This window comes from Silene latifolia, chromosome 2, assembly GCF_048544455.1.
Source record: "Silene latifolia isolate original U9 population chromosome 2, ASM4854445v1, whole genome shotgun sequence".
In the NCBI taxonomy this organism is placed as follows: Eukaryota; Viridiplantae; Streptophyta; class Magnoliopsida; order Caryophyllales; family Caryophyllaceae; genus Silene; species Silene latifolia.
Genome location: NC_133527.1, coordinates 111406047 through 111425633, shown reverse-complemented (window position 1 = coordinate 111425633; position 19587 = coordinate 111406047). Strand labels below are relative to the sequence as shown.

The following is a 19587-nucleotide window of genomic DNA, read 5'->3' as shown; positions in this document are numbered from 1 at the left end:
TATGCCATTCGGCCTAAAGAACGCATGCTCCACGTATCAAAAGCTGGTTAACCGCATGTTCAAAGATCAGATAGGAAGAACTATGGAGGTATATATTGATGACATGGTGGTGAAATTAGAAAAAGCCAAAGATCACATGCGACACCTGGCAGAAACATTCAGCACCCTCAGGGAATACAAAATGAAGCTAAATCCATCTAAATGCACCTTCGGAGTATCTTCTGGCAAATTCTTAGGCTATATTGTAACTCAAAGAGAGATAGAGGCCAGCATCGAGCAGATCAAAGCTGTCCTACAACTAGAGTCACCTGAGAAGCCTAAAGATGTTCAAAGACTAGCTGGAAAGGTAGCAGCCCTGAACAGGTTCACTTCAAGATCTTCAGATAAATGCAGGCTATTTTACGACGTACTAAGGAAAAGCCAGACGTTTGAATGGACCTCGGATCACGAGCAAGCTTTCAGAGAACTGAAACACTACCTCAGCAGCCTGCCGCTGCTGTCGAAGCCGAAGCCAGGAGAACCTCTATTCCTATACCTGGCCGTCACAGAGGTGGCAGTGAGTGCTGTCCTGGTCAAAGAGCAAGAAAAGGATCAGAAGCCAGTATAATACGTAAGCAAGTCTCTGCTGCTGGCAGAGACCAGGTACACAACTCTTGAAAAGTTAGTACTAGCATTGGTAGTAGCATCTCTCAAACTGCGCCCCTATTTTGAGTCCCACATCAAACATGTCGTGACCAACTACCCGCTAAAATCTATCATCAGGAAGCCTGAACTACCAGGCAGAATGTCAAAATGGTCTGTACACCTCAGTGGGTACGATATCCAGTATGACCCCATAACAGCAATCAAATCGCAAGCACTGAACGACTTCGTGTCAGACTTCAGCCCAGCTATCCAGAATCTGGCAGATGTGGAGATCCTCACCTTAGAGGGAAGCAAGGAGACAGAGGTCTGGCGGATGCATATTGACGGAGCCTCCAACCCAAGAGGGGCAGGTGTGGGATTAATCCTGCGATCACCACACGGAGACCTGATAGCGCAAGCAGTAAGATGTGAATTCAAGGCAACCAACAATGAAACAGAATACGAGGCCTTGATATTGGGAATGAAGCTAGCTCTGGAGTTAGGGGTCAGGCACCTGCGCATATCCAATGACTCTTTGCTAATAGTCAACCACGTAAATGATGAGTTTATAGCCAGAGATTCGAAGATGATTGCATACTTAAAAGCAGCAAAGGAGTTAAAACAGAAATTCAAAACTTGCAAGCTTAAACAGATCCCCAGGGATCAGAACGTGGAAGCAGATGCCTTAGAAACTCTGGGGGCAACATTCAAACCAACAGAACTATCCAACATTCCAATAGCACACATGCTGGAGCCTTCCATCTAGAAGGCAGATGAAATAGACAAAGGAGAACTGGAGGATTCACAGAACGGAGAAGGAGCCCAGGCAGTTACAGAGGAAGGTGAGAACTCATAGTCACCTGACCAAACATCTGAGCATGCAGATGACTGGGATTGGCGTACACCTTACCTAGACTGGCTGCGTCATAACAAGCTGCCAGACGACAAGAAAGAAGTGAGAGCTTTCAGAGTGAAGGCCTCTAGGTTCATACTCCACTACTACAAATATGATATTAGGTAACGCTTAATAGAAAATGGTCAAGTTGTACGAGCGTTCTCTAGAAGAGAAAAAAACGCTTATCCAAGTTAGGTGTTTTCTATACTTCTGTAATAGAAAACAGTTACATTCTTAGGCGTTTTATAAACACATAGAGAATGCATATTCAATTTGACAGTTCTCTAATCATAATAAAATAAAATTAATTAATAATAATTACTAATCCCAACTACCATGAGGATATGCTTAGCGAGAATCGTATAATATTTTTATACTTATCACTACCTTTGGCCTTCCTCTTTTTTCCTTCAATCCCCTTTCGCCCATCCCCATAACAAACACCAATCACCATGACAACGACACGTCGACCACCGCAACAGTTCCCTTTACTCGACATACCTAATAGCCTGAAATCCTCATTCTAATTTCATGGTATTTGAGAGTTTTTTTCATACCAAGCGAAATCTCCCGTCATAGATGCTTGCACAACACCGCGCTCAGGTACCACCCTTGCGCACTACCGTCGCCCACCATCATAAGGTAACCTCGATTATAATTTTACGGTCTTTTTGAAACAATTTATTGATCCCAATTTATGTAAATCCGATTCTAGGGTTGTTGATTTCCCAATTATGGGTTTTAATTAATATGTATGCTTATAAATTCTTATTTCTATTGATTAGTTACTGAATTTGAAGAATCCTTGTGAACATGACTTAAACACGATTTTGTGGGTCTAATCAATTAATTACGGAGTAGTTTTTTGTGAGATTGAGTACTATCACTAGTGAAAGATTATGTTTTTACTGATTTTTTTACAACAATGTACCTCGGGTCGAAAACAAAAATATTTCATTTTGGGAAGGAAGGTGAAATTGATTGTTTTGAGAATCATGGTGACGAGTTTCATCAAAACTAATAATGTCGGTTGTCTGATGGTGGTAAGTATTTTACAATGTACAATGCAGTGAACTCTGAATTTTGTATTTGACAGCTGATTTCCTGTCCCAAGCCTCAAAACTCACTTTCCGACTGCTGATATAATCGCTACTTGTGATAACTACCATCTCAATTCATAGGTTATCAGCGTGACTGGTGAAAGTTGCCATGCTTTGATCAAATGCGCTGATTGTACGCTTTAACTTTTATCATAGGGAATTTCAGAGCTGTATGTTATGACTTAACAAATTATTACTGAAATAATCAATTAAAAGTGGCTAAACATTACTGTAAAAGAGGCAAATTTCAATATGCGAAAGATTCATCGAGTTGATGCAATCTGAACTCCAAAGTCTAGGCATCTCTGTAACTACAAATGATGTGATTATTGTAATGACAGGTAACATGTTACCTAATATAAGGACTGCAGTATGATTAGCTACTGAATTTGAAGAATCCTTGTGAACATGATTTGGACTTGTTATCAAAATTTATGTACTACGATTTGTTTAGTTAAATTATTGTTGCTTGGTTGCATCATTGCAAGCAGGTGGTCTTGTATATATATTTTTCGCTGCATTGTTTCAAAGTATTCCTTGCTAAGAATTAGATTAATTAGTATTAAGGCTCTTAAGTCCTTACCAAGTTATTGGATTATTGAAGGTGGTTCAGTGTCTTTGTCATCTTTATGAGGTGGAAATGAAGGGAGATGACTAGAGCAAATTAGTTCTAATTACTTGTGTGATTGCTACAGAAAAAGACGCTTATGATTGTTATGGTAATTTGCTTATACTCCCTCAATTTAATCCCCCTATTTTATACTTCGTCATGACTTTTTATGGTATGTATCAGTGTACATGTGGTTCGTTTAATTTATTTTGACATCTTAATCATGTTCAGATCAATCGTCCCAAACAACTTCTTGAGCTTCTCGTTTATTATTTCTAAAGTAATTGGTTTGTATAGTAATGTTTTATTATAATTTGCATATGACTATTTAGTGTATTAAACTAACTGACAAGGTGTTTACGTGTATGAATTTATTGTTGGATCAGATTTGTTGTTAGCGTAGTTTAATCACTTGGCTGTAGGCGGCCAAATAATCACTTAGCTATAACTCAATCATGGATTTTCAGAGGGCTATGACCAAGTCCCCTGAAGAACTTACTTGTGCCTGGGATGATGTATGTCTGCTACATTCAAACTTTTCTCTTTTCATTAGTATTTCTCTCTTCTTAATTGTGTGTTTTATAATGAATTTAGTGATCTAATTGTTTGATTATTCGAATCTGACCTGGACGATGGTATAAGTTTGTTAAGAATTATTCCCATTTTATCTTTGTGTTCGAAGAGATATGTGAGGAGTTTACATTTCTCCTTTTTTGTTTCTTTCTCTTTTTTTTTTGTGTGTTTGTAAGTTGAATCGTAAGCTCAGTAGAATACAAGGGGTAGGTCGTAGGTGATTCGAGCCTGCAATGTGCTCATTGTTGTTTCACTTTGACTTTTAAATTAATGTTTCCTTGAATGTTCGATTTCTCTAGCATCTCTTATAGTAGCCTGGTCTTCATGAGGCGATGATTGAGGCATGTAGCTTACCCCAAGGTTGTTTTATATTTTTTTCAGTCACTCATCTAGGTAAATGCTTTTGATTTTGGTCATTCTCTTTATTCAACTCTTCTGTGTGGTAACATCTTTGATATCACCGAGATTAAAGAAGTAATAGTTTGTATGTCACTATGTTGCCTATTGCTAAGAATTTCCTGTGAACCAAGTTGTAACAATTATTCCTTGTAGGTGTGTGGCTTTATAATAAGCATATTCATTTATAGTTCTATTTTTCTACTTCCTTCAATCCTACTGAGAATCAAATTCCTTCCTTGCCCTGAGTTCATGTTATTGTGATTGGAACCTAACAAGGTTTTTCATGATTACCAGTATCACTTGGGAAGAGGTCATATTGGTGCCACCATGAAAGCAAAGTTATATCGGTTATTTGAGCAAAGAGCAGCTGATTGGTATTTTCTTATACTGTTTTTCAAGCTGACTACATTCTAGGAGTTGCAATTTCCCCCATATTTTCTTTACATTTCATGCAACCAATATTTCGTTATACCCTTGTGGAGAGGAACTGGATACACAACGATGTTCTCTCAAGGTCTGTTTTTACATTATGCCGTGTATAGTATTTCTATAATCCACTATTAGTGCTAGTCTTGCTACTTGGTGTTGCTCTATTCAGACAAATTATAAATGTTGAGAGCTTTGCTTGAAATTTTTTCCATGTGTTTGGCTTCATGTGAGTATTGCTGACTTTGACCTGCTAGTTTATTCGCCAGTGTTTTACCTTTTAGAACTATGTGTACTTACATCTTTATTGTACTCACTGCCTCTTTTAATTCTCCTTTCTACTACTCATATCTTACGTATGGTTGTTCTTGTTATTAGTGACAGGTTATCACTAGAAACATTTTACCCTTTTATTTCTCCTTTCTTCCAAGTGGATCAATTGACGTTGCTGCAAGATGTGTGGTTGAAGTTACAGCATGAATTAAAGATGAGATTATGTGTGCATGTAGTGCTATGTTTTGAAGTTATGTAATATGACAGTTAATTTTGCTGGCTGTTTTAGCTCTTGGTTGTGAAACAAGTGTATTGGTATTGGTACTTGATTTTAATGAGAATAATTAAATATATTAATTTTATCCAAATATCATCAATATTTTTTTTTTAAAAACCAAGAGGGATAGAGAACTGTTAGCTTACCCAACCGTTCTCTTTTCCTAGGAATAGAGAACGCTTATCAGGTGTACTCTAAAGCTCATTTCAACCGTTCTCTATGATTGTGAATAGAAAACGCCTCTTATAAGAGTTCTCTAAGCTTTAGAGAATGGTGAGTTGGAGAACGCCTCTAAGGCGTTCTCTAAAGCTCATTTCAACAGTTCTCTAAGCTTTAGAGAACGGTGAGTTGGAGAACGCCTCTAAGGCGTTCTCTAAAGCTCATTTCAACAGTTCTCTAAGCCTCTTTTTGTAGTAGTGCTCATTGATGATATATTATTCAGAAAATCACTAGCAGGCCTCTACTTACGGTGCCTGGAAAAGAAAGAAGCACAAACTGTGTTGCATGCTCTCCACAGTGGTGAATGTAGAAACCATGCAGGGGGCAGGAGTCTGGCAAATAAAGCCCTCAGACAGGGATACTACTGGCCTACAATGAAGGAAGATGCAGCAGAGTACGCACGCAAATGTGACGCCTGGCAGCGCTCAGCACCAATGATCCATCAGCCAGCAGAACCCTTGCACCCTATCATTTCTCCCTGGCCATTCATGGCATGGGGCATGGACATAGTAGGACCTCTGCCACGAGCCACAGGAAACAGAACCTGGATGCTGGCAATGACAGATTACTTCTCCAAGTGGATAGAGGTAGAAGCATTCACAGAAGTAAAAGATAAACAGGTCATTTCGTTTATAAAACGGAACATCATTTGCAGGTTTGGTATCCCAACAGAAATCATATGTGATAATGGCTCACAATTCATCTCCAACGACACCGAGGGATACTGTGCCAGGTGAAATATCACCGTAAAAAAGTCAGCACCCAAGACCCCGAAGTCCAACGGGCAAGCTGAATCCAGCAATAAAATTATCATGGACAATCTGAGAAGGAGGTTACAGGAGTTAGGAGGAAAGGGGGTAGATGAATTGCCACTAGTGTTATGGTCGGACAGAATGACACCAAAGATAGCAACAGGTCAAACACCCTTCAGCCTGGTGTTTGGCGCGGAAGCAGTCATTCCGTCAGAAGTTCTAGTTCCCACTCACAGGTATGAAAATATGACAGGGGAACTGAACAATGCAGAGATGATCAGAAGCCTGGACACAATTGACGAGCTACGAGCAAGCGCAAAAATCTGTCTGGCTGCCTACAAACAGTCAGTGGCCAGGAGTTATAACAAGAATGTGAAAGTCAGGCTCCTGGAGGTAGGAGACCTGGTTCTCCGAGAGGTGTTTCAAAACACCAAGAATCAAAAAGCAGGCAAATTCGCCTATAAATGGGAAGGACCATACCAGGTAGAAGGAGTTGTTGGCCATGGTGCATACAGACTGATGACTATGGACGGTCAAAGCATACAATGCCCATGGAACATACTTCACCTGAAGAGATATTACTTTTAATAATAAGTAGACTTTAAGCTTTTAGAATGATGTACTATGAAAAGCCAAATCATTTTTAAAGTTAAAATAAAAATCCGGTAGTAGGCATACTGCCAATTTCACTTTTATTTCTGGTGTCTCTAGCTCTTTTTAAAACTTTAAACTACTATTAGATGGTGTGGTCTGGCAGTGTCCTGGGACCACATTGCTCTGGTACCCCATGAGATGGCGACAGGTATTTCACATCATTTTAATAGATTTTCCTATTTTCAGGCTTCTCTAGGTACATAACTCTGAATTCTGGTGTCTATGGTACTTTGAAAGGATATCTAGCAGGACTGTCAACTGCCAACGCGGGGTGACAAGGCACATGACACTCCAACATGCCTAACCTATTTTCTCCACAAGGAGCACCCTCACCAGGCGGACTGTGGAATATACGAAAGGGAGCCTGGTTGACAGCTAAACACGCTTACCCAGCTACCCCTGATACCACCCCCTGGACGTAGGTTGCACTGATCGCAATTAATCAGGACCCCAGCATGCATGCACACGAACATGGAACGTAGGGATATTTGCGCTACCAGAATCCTGCAGCGTCCCATTGGTCCTAGAATGACGATAAACTTGCCTAAATTACGCCCTTGTTGGCTTTAAACGTGATAAACACACCTTGCGTCATGAACAAGGTTAAGTAGTCCAAAACTGCGGCATACGCCTAAATCAGCCATCAGGCTGACACGGTAGCTAGCTTAGTATGGATCAACCTCTTCAGGCTGACCAGGCTGGTCTAAATCAGCCTCTTAGGTTGACACGGCCACTCATCCTTACATTGCGGCATATGCCTAAATCAGCCATCTGGCTGACACGGCAGCTAACTGAGTTAGAACCTCAGCCTTTTCAGGATGACAGGACTCGCCTAAATCAGCCAAGCAGGCTGACACGGCAACTTCCTAAACTAAGGGAATCTAAGAAACAAGCACAAGATATAAATTAAACCTTGCCAAAACCGCGGCAAGGATATTTCAAAATACGGCTCCTGAGTTTTAACCGCCACCTTGGCGGAACAGTCAGAAAAAGTTTAAAACTTAAAAGTCTGCCACCTCTGGGCCAAACCGCCAAAACATTCATTGATAAAAAAAAACTTAATTATCGGTCACATTAATGACCTCCACCTCTGGCAACTCCTCTGCCCGCTGACCTCCCGTTTCAGGTACCGCACCAGCTTGCACATCCTCAGCTGCCATAGCTTCCTGAGCTCCGTCAGCAGCATCCTGGGACATTCCAGCGTCACCCCCAGCAGCTTGCCCAGCCAATGTAGGAGAATTCACCTCCCCAACTTCAGGCATCAGCGCACTCAGATCAGGTTGGGTGGGGTAGAGCATCTCCAGCTGCTTCTCCTCCTCCTCTATAGCTTGCTGGGTGGGAGTCTCCTCAAGAGCAGCACGCATTCCGCTGATTTTTCCCCGCCAGGTAGCATAGGCAACAACATTGGTGGCCAGGGAGATCAGCTCCCTGATCTTCTCATCAGAGCGCTTGAGGGAGTCAGAGAAAGTGTTGCACACCGCTTGAGTGCGAGCCAGCTGATCAACCCCCTCCTTCAGTTTCTTCTTGGTGACAGCGAGCTCAGTCTTCAGCTCCACTACACGCTCCTTCAGATCAGCCCGCTGCTGCGCCAAATCGGCAATAGTCCCCTTCAGCTCCTGGTTTTTGACGTTAGTAGCACGGCTGGTGGTCTGCACTATGTTGATCATCTTCCTATTATAGAGAGTCTGTTGGAGGGTCCGGGGCAAGAAAGTCGAAGTCGCAAGAGAAATCTAAACAAAAGCAAATAAACAGTAGAAGATGAAGAGCATTTACCATGAAGGCGTTGTGCACGTCGTTCTCAGCCATCTCCTCTGGGGAGAACTCTGAGAATGTCTCCTTCAGAGGAGGGAAGAGCAGCTGGTCGATCTCCGGCCAGTATGGCACCTTGTCCACATTTCCAAAACCTTCCGGGAAATAAGCAGTAATGCCTCCGCTAGATGAAGCACGAGGACTGATAGGAGGAGTAGGCGGATGACGAGACAATGGGTCAACCTCCAAGGGCTCGGGTGCAACAGAACTGGAAAACGTAGGAGGAGTCTGGAAGGAAGCAGCAGGAGCACTCCTCTTGGAGGCAGAGGCCACGTCAGGGCAGGCAGAAGGTCTCTTCCTTTTGGCGCTTTGGAGGATGATTTCTAAAGGATCAATTTTTGAACCTGCAAGCAGATGTAGTCTCAGACGTCAGGATACTTAAAACATCAGGAGGAACAACATGCAAATTGAAACGGTTGTGGAAGTCTTACCATAAGACATACTGTGAGCTGACTGAGGAGGGTTGGAGGAGGAAGCAGGTGGAAAACCAGGGAGCAGGTCTAGGAACTTTCTCTCAGATTCAGAGATACTGAACAATTTGCTGCAGGCAGGGATCTTGGCACCAATGCGGGTCAGGTCATAGGGGCCTGCACGAAGACGATGAAGTAAGATAGTAAGCAGCGAGATAAAATAAATCAGGTGACAGGAAGGCTACTTACTCGAAGTTATAACCCATTTCTCGAAGATATAATCGGCAGGAGGCTGGATGGAGTACTTCCTCACAAAGAAGAAGTCCTCAAACCATTTCTCATCACGGGATTTGGACACGTGTCTGAAGGGAGCCTCTCCACGGCCTCGGAATGAGAATTGAACCCTACCCAGGGATCTGATGTTGTACATATGGGCTAGATCGCCCAGACTGATAGGTTTACCAGTGTTCTGACCGGCGGCCAGGGAATAAAGAAGAACCCTCCAGATGGCAGCAGAAATTTGTGCCATGGCGAAGTTATTGGTAAAGATGAAGTCTTGGATGAGTTTGGGAAAAGGAAAACGAAGGCCATATTTAAACGGATACAAATAAAAGCAGACCCATCCGGGACGAAGGGCGTCGGCTTTTTGACCCGGTTCAGGGATGACAATATCCACCCCGTCACCAAGACCAAGCAAACCCTTGATCGTGGGAATGTCAGCAGCAGTCAAAGCAGAGTTGCAGTCGTGGGGATACTTAAAAAGTCCCCGAGAAGGAAAAGTTGGGTCAAGGTTGCGGTCAGCGGGTGCGGAGGTTGATCGAGTTTTACCCATGGTGGAAAAGAGAAAATGGAAATTAAAGGAGAAAAGGGGAAGAATGTTGGGAAATGTGTCCTCAACAATAGTGCGATCACATGATTTAATATCATAATTAAATCTTATATAAAGAATACATAAGGGATGATTCAATTATATAGTCAACTGATCAACATTAATCGGTAACGATTGGCTTGCTAGAGTTTGACGTTACTGTCGTGGGACGGTGGTGGTCAGTTTATCCCTTAAGGTCACACCTAAAGGATGATGCCCTTATCTATAAAGTTAATTAATTGTATGTCAATACAAGTTAATTAATTCCTTAAAAAATGAACATTTTGTTTTTAATAAGAGGAGATATGTATCTTATTATAATGTGATTAAATAAGATCATATTTAGTGGATTAATATGTTAATTCACTAAATTATGTTGAGGTTTTATAAAGTTTCGAGGTAGAGGTAATTGGTTATTTACGTTTACAAGAAATTGTAAATTTAACTAACTAGCTATTGTGGGACCCATTATATGTTGATATAATGTTAAAATATTACTCAATAAGTTGAGTGAATATATGTTTATTAATTTGTCTCATAATTGTTGTATGATCAAATTAATATTTAATTATGTGAGATAATTAAACATAAGACTTATAAGCATTTGTGGGACAAATATTATAAGACAAAAAATGGACCATATAAGAGCATATGCACCGAATTTTGGGAGGTTGTAGGACATTTGTCCTATGTCTTCTATTTTGTCTATAAAACTTATGACAAAAAACAACACTTGGCATGTTGTCTCTACCTTATACGACACTACCAACATATGCATTTGCAAAAGAGTTTTTGAGAAGGTAAATTGCTCTTATTAAGAGCATGGGGGCCGGACCTCCTTGGTTAAGACAAGAGCTTTTGTGCTCATCTTTCCCTCTCTCATACTCTCAAAAATACAACATGCAAAACCTCTCTCTTGTTCATAGTTTTTCCTCCAAAAACTTGAGAAGTTTGATTCAATTTGTTCAATCAAATTACTAATATTATTAGTGTAATATATGAGTATTAGTAATCAATTTTAAGGTAAACTACTAAACAAATATCTAGCTAATATTATTTAGTGGGGATAAGGAATAATCTTGGGTGCAATCAAGAGGAGTGACTTCTATACTTGAGGTCTTTGGAGGATCGTCCTAATACTCATCATAGCTCAAGAACAAGTGAAGGTAGGAGACCTTACTTGTGCCCATAAACCGAAATTAGTAATGTAAGGGACATTGTTTTCTTATAAATCTCTTATTTTGTTATGCATGCACTAGATCTAAAGAATAAATTATAAACAATTAATTTGTTCACTATTAGAGGAGTCTAATAATAGATATATGAACCTAACAAGTGGTATCAGAGCATAAGGATGTTGCATGCATAATCGGTTATTGTTTTTCCGAGTTAAAAGGTTAACATATAAAACTTAAAAATTTGTGATTTATAAGTATAAACCACGAAATCACCATGCATGTTATATATTCTGGTCCTAAAATGTTTTTAGGTCATTTTTATGATTCATGGAAATTTATTGCTCATTTTAAGGATTTTTGGTCATTTTATTACATTTTTATGACTAAAATGGGAATTAAAATGCTAAAAATAGTTAAATTTCGTTTCTGGCCTTAGAAAATTTGTATGACCTCACATGCATATTTTACAAGTTGTGTGTAAAAGGACGAGTTAATTTGATTAATATTGCATGATTTATGATTTTTATGAGTTAAAGATGGATTAAAAGAGGTAAAATGGTTAAAAATAGTTAAATTTCGAATTAAGCCATGATATTTTAATATGATGTCACATGAAAGATTTACAGAGAGTATGTAAATTTCTAGATTTAAATATCTTCTTTAGCATGATTTATGGATTTTTGAGTAAAAATGGTATAAATAGTGACTATTTTAGCTAAAACGTATTGCATGGCTTGAGAAAATTATTTTAAGTTGCATTAATATCCCAATAATCAGATCTAAAGTTGTAAAAATTATTGGTTTAATTTTCGTATACCTTATACATTTTATGAGATAAAAAACGATAAATATGCAACTATATTTTCTCAAAATTAATTCGAAAATTTTAACCATTATTTTTGACATTATGAGTGTCATGGATTTATTCCGGAATGTTCAAAAATTTATAATTCAAATTTTGAAACTTTTATGATTTAATTTAGATTTATTTCATAAATATTGTGTTTTTAAGGTAAAAAATGAGCATAAAATTAAATCAAGTTGAATTATTGTCAAAAATTTAGTGATGACTGATTTTTGAGTCCTAAAATGTGTTAGGATAATTAACTTGAGCTTAGATGTGATTTAAGTGTTAATTAGTGATTTTAAAAGGTTATTATCACGCATTTCCATGAAGCCGGGTTATATGTACGACATAAGTTAAATAGGGCGATTTGGCACATGATTTTGCATGATAGGTACATATTATAATGCTGCATATTTCAATTGGTTAATGTATTTTATTTATATAATTTTGAATTATGTAATTTTATCTTAGTATGGCCTTAGTTTTAATCGATATTACCCGTAATGAAAGGGAATATTGATTCGGTTGTAATTTAATGTGATCTCGTATCACTTTTATTTTATTTTTTATTTCAGTAGTTTTTCCATTTTACAAATGTATAATAGGAATAGTTTTGTATTTTTATTATTATTTGTAATTATGGAGCATCTTCAAAGACGGTGCCATTCGGAAAGGTGATCCGACAAAGACGGTGTCTTGGAAGGCGTGCCAATTGAAGATTCAAGGGACCAATGGAGTTGGTTTCCGAATATGTAATAGATTATTTGATTTTCTATTTTTAGGAAGGCCATACTAGGAATTTTATTTATTGCTTTGCATTTCTTTTAATATGTTGCATGCATTGCCAAATCGCCATAACAACACATGCATATCATATTGAGTCATCGACCGTGTCAATTATAATTATCGTAGTTCACTGCTTTAGTTCACTTAAAACGTGATAGATAATAAATTGAAAAGACCTCTCACATATAATAATTGAGATAAAGCCTTACCAAATAGTAGAAACCCATGAAGTACCAATTTCATGAGGGAGTTAATCCGGCTTCACCGTAATACAAACCTTGTTACGTTGGCGAAGTGGGGTAGTAAAAAGTTATTACATCGAAATTTGGATTGAGCTCAACGGAAGTATTGTTGACCGTAGTCGCATGTGTTCCGGGCTAAAGATGAGAATTAGAGTAATTTTTATCGACCGAGAGTTCTAAAAGTAGAATCGATTAAAAAGTTAATCCACCAAGTTATATTAATAAGGGTTTAATCGGCTCACCGTGCCCAAGTTGATATGAATTTGGATCTTGGAATCATTTATGTAGTTGGGTGGAGGTCACTATATAAATGCAATGCTTGTAGTTATATTTACGAGTATTATTAAAACGATAGATGTTAATTATTTCATTCATTTCCGTTTTTGTAGTTGATTGTACGCAATGAATTCATCTAATACTCCTACACCAATCACCGTTGAAACATGGCTCCAATCATACGATGACAAATGCTCCGATTATGACAATGAAACGATTAGAGAATTACGCATTGGCGTTGGTCAGGATGGAAATTTTTGCTTCTTTACCACCTCCACTCCACCCACTCCAATATTATTGCCCACCACCTTGGAAAGAAAGCCTTGTGAAAAAGATCTTATAAAACCCAAGGATTCCTTGTTTGAAGAAACAATGAAAAATGTTAAAATCAGTGGAAGTTTTAGCAAGAGTGTCCTTGCAAATGAAAGGAGTGTTGGTATTATTAAAGGGAAGGCAAAAATGGGCGAGAAACCCAAACCTGATTATAAATTGGAAATGGATAGTGGGACCACCAAGACCAAGACCAAGAAGGGTGCCAAATCCTATGAGGAATGTCATTATTGTAATGTCATGGGCCATTGGAGGCGAAATTGCCCCAAGTATTTAGAAGATATCAAAGTTGGGCTTGTTACTCCAAGTGGGACTTGGAAATGTGGAAAAGCTAAACAAGAGTGATATGAATCTCCGACAATGAAATGGAGCTCGGGTAGCCGCCACTTCAAGAGAAATTTATGTACTTGTTTTTGCTAATAGCTTTGAGTTATAGTTTACATAATTGTTATTATGTATCCACTTAGTCTAAATCATTATTTCCATTTCTATGTGAGACATGAAAGGATCTATATTTTGTCTTCAAAGACAATTGTTGTATTTTGTTGAAAATAGACATGGATGTGAGCCATGTCACTTATCTTTATGATACACAAGTTTTAGACAGTTCCAACTACTGTAAAGATAACTACATAATACGATCCAAAAGACTCATAACTAGTAATCCAAATGATTTGAACATTTGTTTTTCAATTAGGTTACGAAAATGAGAAACGCATTAAACGCTAGTGTCGACTAGAATTATTGGACCATTTGATTTTCAATCATATGGAATATGCGAATCTTGTCTCCTTTGCAATATAATTTGTACTTCATTTAGTGGTAAAGGGACACAAGCAAGTGATTTGTTGAGACTAATACATGCCGATGTATGTGTTCTAATGAGCATCACCGCAAGGGGAATTTTTGACTACTTCGTCACTTTTACCAATGATTCAAATAGATAAGGGTATATTTACTTGATCAATTATAAGGTGAAGCATTTGAGAGATTTGAGAAATTTCTAAAATGACGTAGAGAACCAATTGAATAAAGTTCTAAGCAGTACGACCCAATCGTAGTGGCAAAGATCTAAGTAATAAATTTGATTTATTAAAGTTGGATTATGACCTAGTGTCACTACCCATAAGATCAAACTAATATGAGTCGGTTTGAGTTGATGAACTCAATTTTGGGAATTTGCAATCCAAAACGGACAACTAATTCTAATTGGATGGTCAACCATGAGATACCTAGAATAGAGAGTCTATCAAACAGATGACATGGATAAGACTCGTATATTATCAAGCTGCCATGTTAGGATGGCCTTTTGAAAGCTAAACTCCGTTAAAATATATATGTTTGTGTCTCACAAAACTATCTCTCAAGAAGATAGATGTTTTTCTGAGAGATAGAGTGGGAGAAGATTGTATCGTCACAAACACCTCTTATAGTTGAAATGTTACTTTGTGAAAGTAATTGAATTAATAGAGTGGGAGTTGGTATTGAACTATTATCTATGAAGATAGTATGAGACCATAGTTCAGTGGGAGTCTCATGTCTTATTGTTTAAAAAATATTACTTTGTGAAAGTGATAGTATCATGACCTTGTTATATATATATATCATGACCTTGTTATATATACGAGCCGAAGCATTACAATCCGAAAATTGTTGCTCATGAGTAGATTTACTTTAAAGTGAGGGTCTTTTTAAAGGGAAATAGAGCTTTAGAGTACACAAATGCATAAGATTTACATAAAGATGTTGATCAAGACAAATTATGTTAGGAATTGCCGCATTTCATTATAATGAAGAATGGCAAATATAAATTCGCTTTTCTAAAATGGGAATTTAGAGAAGGAGGTGTTTAAAACACAAAACCTTAGATGAATATCTAAGAATCCTGACATATTATGCGTAGATATCTTAAGTGATCACAAGATGGTCTTAAGCTAGCATTAAAGGATTATACTTTTCGTTCATGTGATTATAGTGAATTGTTTCATTCACATGATTGAAGAATCATGATATACATGAAGTTAAGTGGGAGCTATAATTGTTTCTCCATGTCTTATATGTTGATAACATATTACTCATTGAGAATAATATACCAATGCTCTCTTCTGGTAAGAGTAATTGGGAGACATGGAAAGGGATGCAAAGTATTCTAAGATTTCGAATATATGTGAGAGTATATTGGCATAGAGTTGAGAGTCTTATGAGGATAAGTTCTTTCGTATCTGTTTAACATCAACAAAGTTGAATGGTTTATTCATGATGATGAAAGTGGAATTACTATGATGGAATCATAGTCGTTCACTGAACCCATTAAGTTGTTGATTACATGAAATCGATTGCTAATGTTTCCGCCATTAGAACGATTATGTATGCCAACAGACGCACGTGCTGTGATATACCATATGCCAGGTACATTATGAATCAAAAATAAGTTAATTCATTAGATGGGCTTGTGAAAGCCTTAAAGTACAATTGATGACTTGTACACATGTTTGGATGATAAACTAAGTTTGTGTTGAAGGGTTGCACAAACTTTAGTTTCCAAGCTTAAAAGTATTTGATGAAATCCTAAGCTAATGTTATTGACTAAGGAGTAAGAAACTAAGAAAAGTGTTTTAGTTTCACGCATTGCAAATTCTACAAAAGGATTCTAAGTAAATAGTGATTAAAAGGTCACGGTAGGGATTAAGGGTAAATCCCTCTACAAATGACTTCATCACATGTTATGCGATAACAGTGGGAGCTTCTTTCAAGTTAAAGAGCTCAGGTCTAGTATGAAGTCTAGACATATACTTAGCGAAATTCATGTCATTAGAGATGACATTGAATGGAAGGAAATAGCAATTGATAAAGTTGGAATATGTGAATATCGGGTATGTCCACTTGCCAAGCTTGTATTGCATTTTAACTAGTGTTAATAATACACTAAAGATTATAGAATATGAAGTAGTAATAGTGTATTGACTATTCATATGTGATAATCACATTTATCGTTTGAGTTTTATTAAACTCACCTGCTACTTTGTCGTATCCGAATGGGTTGTAGAGACAAATTGAACCCCATTAAAGTGAACTGGATTGACATGGTATACGCCCCTAGTTACTTATATGAGGTGACGTCTCCAAGTGACTAGAGTGTGATGCGATTGATGGCAAGTTCAAGTGCCATAGAGTCATATGGGATGACTAGTCGATCACATAGGCGGATCGTATGGGACAATCTGTCGAGCGATGACCGTTTATAGAGTTCTGGTAATTCATAAAGCCTGGTCGTGGTAAGAGCTACTATAGTATTCTTATGAGTCAATTCTTTTGACTAGAGACTATTCGCCCAAGTTGGCACAACTTCTGATTAGCTTTGATTTATACTCTACGATTTCGTAAATGAGGTCAAACTGGGTATATTTTGGGTTATGATGGACTGTGGCTGAACGAAGGGAATAGTGCGATAGAAATTGTCCACCCTTTGTCAGGGTTGTTTGAAATCTCAAGGCCACTCGAGGAGTAGTTAACTGGAAATGCGTGGCCACGCTCGGAAGGTATCTATGATGGATAATTCCGGTCAGACAGTTAACCTCCAGATCGAGAAAACCACTCAAGATATGATCAAATGTAAGTACGACCTGCAAGACACCTTGCATTTAGTGGGAGATTGTAATAGGACAAGAGAATTGGTGATGCACACTTGTCGAGGACAAGTGGGAGATTGTTGGGAATTGTGTCCTCAACAATAGTGCGATCACATGATTTAATATCATAATTAAATCTCATATAAAGAATACATAAGGGAGGATTCAATTATATAGTCAACTGATCAACATTAATCGGTAACGATTGGCTTGCTAGAGTTTGACGTTACTGTCGTGGGACGGTGGTGGTCAGTTGATCCCTTAAGGTCACACCTAAAGGATGATGCCCTTATCTATAAAGTTAATTAATTGTATGTCAATACAAGTTAATTAATTCCTTAAAAAATGAACATTTTGTTTTTAATAAGAGGAGATATGTATCTTATTATAATGTGATTAAATAAGATCATATTTAGTGGATTAATATGTTAATTCACTAAATTATGTTGAGGTTTTATAAAGTTTCGAGGTAGAGGTAATTGGTTATTTACGTTTACAAGAAATTGTAAATTTAACTAACTAGCTATTGTGGGACCCATTATATGTTGATATAATGTTAAAATATTACTCAATAAGTTGAGTGAATATATGTTTATTAATTTGTCTTATAATTGTTGTATGATCAAATTAATATTTAATTATGTGAGATAATTAAACATAAGACTAATAAGCATTTGTGGGACAAATATTATAAGACAAAAAATGGACCATATAAGAGCATATGCACCGAATTTTGGGAGGTTGTAGGACATTTGTCCTATGTCTTCTATTTTGTCTATAAAACTTATGACAAAAAACAACACTTGGCATGTTGTCTCTACCTTATACGACACTACCAACATATGCATTTGCAAAAGAGTTTTTGAGAAGTTAAATTGCTCTTATTAAGAGCATGGGGGCCGGACCTCCTTGGTTAAGACAAGAGCTTTTGTGCTCATCTTTCCCTCTCTCATACTCTCAAAAATACAACATGCAAAATCTCTCTCTTGTTCATAGTTTTTCCTCCAAAAACTTGAGAAGTTTGATTCAATTTGTTCAATCAAATTACTAATATTATTAGTGTAATATATGAGTATTAGTAATCAATTTTAAGGTAAACTACTAAACAAATATCTAGCTAATATTATTTAGTGGGGATAAGGAATAATCTTGGGTGCAATCAAGAGGAGTGACTTCTATACTTGAGGTCTTTGGAGGATTGTCCTAATACTCATCATAGCTCAAGAACAAGTGAAGGTAGGAGACCTTACTTGTGCCCATAAACCGAAATTAGTAATGTAAGGGACATTGTTTTCTTATAAATCTCTTATTTTGTTATGCATGCACTAGATCTAAAGAATAAATTATAAACAATTAATTTGTTCACTATTAGAGGAGTCTAATAATAGATATATGAACCTAACAAAGAATACCTGGTGAAAGAGACGGAGAGGAGTGGAACAGTGAAGCCGACAAGATGAAAGAGAAGGGAAGTCGAGGGTTTAGAGAGAAGGAGATTTTTTGAAATGATTTTGGAGTTAATGAAAGTGAAAGGTGGAGGTTGGAGTTATAAAGAAGAGAGAGGGAAAAGGGTGCAAGAAAAGAGGAATAGGGCGGCTGACGTGATGGATTGCATGAAAAGGAGTGTAAAAGACGGCTTAGGGTTTTGGCATTCGATTAGGTAAATTCCTTGCTCGACACCTTAAAGCGTACTTCACAAGAAATTTGGGGCAAACTGTTTGGGCTAAAAATAGCATAATAAGGAAGGCCCACTTAATGAAATAAAAGGCAATGGGAGGAGTGATAAGGAGGAAGGAAGCCCGTAATTAGGAGAAGGGGGAGCGGGCTGAAAGAAGACCATGGGCCCATCAGAGGATTAAGGAAAGACGATATAGGGAGAAGTTAGGGAGATCAGGGAGAATTGGGAAAGGCGGCCGAGTTTGGAAAGAGTTCTTATGGTAATTATATTCCCTTTCCATAATCAAAGTAGGACATATCTAGGGTTCTCACCCTATAAATAGCCAAGGAAGGAAATCAAGAAGGACATTCAACAACGCATCCACACACGCATCAACACCACGGCATTAGCATATTCTTATACTCTAATATACATCCGTCCAAGATCTTGCAGGCCTAACGCCTAGCGCCAGCAGGATTAGCTTTACACTTCAACTGTAATCATCCTCCTATTCAAGTATAGTGCGATATTTGGCAGGGTACCGTCCCTCCCGCGGTTGTTCCCATATTGGGTTTTCCCCGTCACCAAATCTTGCGTGTCAATTTACATTACGTACTTTATTTATCTATTTACTTATCAACATACGAACAATCATACGATCAACCAACGAGTAAGACCGCATTGATCCTAATCAATCAACTTGGTAAAAAATATCTAAACAAAATCTACCGTTCCGACTCAACCTATATGCTA

At 37.9% G+C, this 19587-nt stretch overlaps 1 long non-coding RNA gene across 1 annotated transcript; it reads left to right on the top strand.

Moving 5' to 3' along the window:
* Positions 1-2172: 2172 nt before the first annotated feature.
* LOC141630056 (uncharacterized) lies at positions 2173-5241 on the top strand. The gene is made up of 3 exons (XR_012537418.1): positions 2173-3744; positions 4496-4715; positions 5006-5241. It is a non-coding gene; the product is annotated as an uncharacterized LOC141630056 (long non-coding RNA).
* The last annotated feature ends 14346 nt before the right edge of the window (positions 5242-19587 follow it).